The sequence below is a fragment of the Notothenia coriiceps genome, unplaced genomic scaffold, assembly GCF_000735185.1.
Source record: "Notothenia coriiceps isolate Sejong01 unplaced genomic scaffold, NC01 NC01_scaffold00024667, whole genome shotgun sequence".
NCBI classification, from domain to species: Eukaryota; Metazoa; Chordata; class Actinopteri; order Perciformes; family Nototheniidae; genus Notothenia; species Notothenia coriiceps.
In genome coordinates this window covers 6,306,339-6,309,116 of record NW_011357368.1, presented here as the reverse complement: position 1 = coordinate 6,309,116, position 2,778 = coordinate 6,306,339, and the positions used below count along the sequence as shown (strand labels likewise).

Below are 2,778 nucleotides of genomic sequence, written 5' to 3'. Positions count from 1 at the left end.
CCCACCCCTCTGTCTGCCCCAGAGTCTCCTCCAGCTGCTCCACTTCCCTCTGGGTCACTGTCACCGCTGCAGTCAGACCATGTTCACCACCATCTTCCCCAAGCTGTTCCCTCTGAGGGACACCGCGCTGGCAGGGGTGCACCGCAGGTCAGAACAAACGCACCTCTATAGACATGACTCACCTTCACAGATCAAACGCACCTCTATAGACATGACTCACCTTCACAGATCAAACGCACCTCTATAGACATGACTCACCTTCACAGATCAAACGCACCTCTATAGACATGACTCACCTTCACAGATCAAACTCACCTTCACAGATCAAACGCACCTTATTTTAGTTCAAACCCAAATAAAGGCAGGTTATTTCCTTATTTCAAGAATAAACATCAGAATCCATTACATTTTAAAGATAACTTCACAAAATATAGTGGGTAAATATTGACTTGTGAAGAACAGGATATCTGAAACTAAAAAGGTAAATCTGTATAATTGTATAAATATATTGCTATAAAAACATATGGATAAATAATGTCTGATATAGCCAACACCTGCAATTACAAAAAACATGAACAAATTGGTTCTTCAGCTTCAAACAAAACACCCATATCTAATAACGTTTGAGTTATTTTACATTTGAAACGTACTTTTAGAATCTAAAATATAACTTAAACGAATGTATTGTTTAAAATAACCCTTATTTATTCTCCCTTCTCTCCTCCGCAGGACGACGGTGAGTTTTGTGGCTTATTGTTGCTCCAGTCACTGCCTCCGGACCTTTGACCTGCAGGGATGAGGACACATTCACACACACACACACACACACACACACACACACACACACACACACACACACACTCGTCCAGAGAGAAGCAGACGCAGAATGTTCGGAGGTTTTTTTATTTTATGGACACAAGGCTCGTTGAGAAACTCACCAAAGACTTACATGATGCTCCTGAATGCAACCAGAAGAAGGTGTGTGTGTGTGTGTGTGTGTGTGTGTGTGTGTGTGTGTGTGTGTGTGTGTGTGTGTGTGTGTGTGTGTGTGTGTGTGTGTGTGTGTGTGTGTGTGTGTGGATGGTGTAATGAGATTTCATGAATAGTGTGTTTCCTGTCTGTACACACAAACACACACAATAACAATGCACAGGAATGTCATGGTTTTCTGAGTGGCAATATAAATGTCTTTAATGTGCATACAGAAAGATGATTTGATGTCGGTGCCTCACATGTTGTACATTTATTTAAGTGGCAGAATTATAGCTCAATGTGCTGGAACAGTAAATGCTTCACACTGTTTAAACCCCTCAGCTGGGCAGGTTATCTAACATATTTATCTCTCACTATTATTCATGCTGATTGGGAAGACAAATGTTCTGCTGAGCCTTCTGTTATTGCTGTGCGTTTCCTAGTCCATAAGCATGAGTCAAATCCTTATTTTTCTTTTATACGGCATCATTACTTCAGTTTATATTTCGCTAATGTGGTGAATTCATTAAATTGAAATGTGCTTTACACATCCACAAGTTTTACACAATTCACAGACTTGGAAAACTGGGGCCTAATTGGCATTTTTGCTCGGAGCCAACCAAGTACTCTAATCCAGCCCGGCTCTCACCCAATGTTTGCTCGGCACAAGATAGGTGTTTTTGTGTTTAAACGGTATTTAACAAATATGCAAAACCCCTTAAAAGTAATTGTAACAATAGTTCAGCTCATTATGGGACTATGGTACAATTACTTTTAAGCGGTGGATCAATATCTTGACAACTACAGTATGTGTTGGGGAGACACTTTTTAAACCTAAACTTATGTTAGTAATAAACTCTACCATAGTCCAAAAAAGGAACTGTACTATAGTTATTATGAATGTTAAGTGGTATTCACAGTTTCCCCTGTCCTGTAGTGTGTCATGTAGGTTTGTGTGCATGTAAATGGTCGTCAAAAGCTAAAATCCCCAAGTCTGGTTTCAGACAGAGGGTGAAAAGAGGTGCTGCAGCACAGGCAGTATGAGAATAATTAAGAGCTTTTTGAGTATGTAAACATGTCACAGTAGAGGCAGAAAATACAGATATGAACTTAAAAATGCTAATAAAATGTCCTTTTATGTACTTTATATATTTCTTCTAGAACTAGTCCTGCCATTGGATAACAACCTTGAGTATACTGATTTAAAACACCATAAGCTTTAATTTTGCAGTGACAAAATATCTCCTTTAGATGAGCTGAATCTAAAGGAGACAACATTTACTCGCTATTTCCCCTTTTTCCGTCTCAACTCTTGACTTTATTTATCCAGAACAAGTTGCCTCTCCAATGCCGAGCTTTCAACGAACACACTAAGACCTTCATAACTGGTCGCTGCTCGGTACTCTGAAATAATTTGGAGTTATCGCCTCACTCTTTTTGATTGTAGTCGTTCAGGTAAACTGCCCAGACTCTGAGGCAGGTGTCTGGCTGTGTGGCACTCAAACCATTGAACTGTGAGTCACAATTCCACCTCTTCTAACCTCCTACCTGATGACCAGACTTTGTCAATGTCTGGCAAACGTCAAGGCAACCATTGCTGGCAGTGGAAAATTGGCTGTACTCAAATAATGGCTATAATTATGTAACAACTGGGGCAGAAAAAAGGTAGGAGAGAGAAAAGATAATGATAGTGTGCGTGTGTGAGGGTCCATTCAGTGAGGGCTTAGTCCGACTGAATGAGGCACAGATGAGGCTCAGACGGACTGTTCCCAAATGTAATTTACTGCAGCGCTAATTATCCACATA

At 40.4% G+C, this 2,778-nt stretch overlaps 1 long non-coding RNA gene across 4 annotated transcripts in view; it reads right to left on the bottom strand.

Annotated features, from left to right (window-relative positions):
- LOC104955278 (uncharacterized) overlaps positions 1-551 on the bottom strand; it is a 3,891-nt gene extending 3,340 nt beyond the window's left edge. For 3 of the 4 annotated variants that reach the window (XR_799445.1, XR_799442.1, XR_799443.1), the window contains exon 1: positions 164-551. This is a non-coding gene — a long non-coding RNA (uncharacterized lncRNA). The remainder of the gene's footprint in view (positions 1-163) is intronic. The other variant, XR_799444.1, reaches the window with a different exon arrangement.
- Between the last annotated feature and the right edge of the window lie 2,227 nt (positions 552-2,778).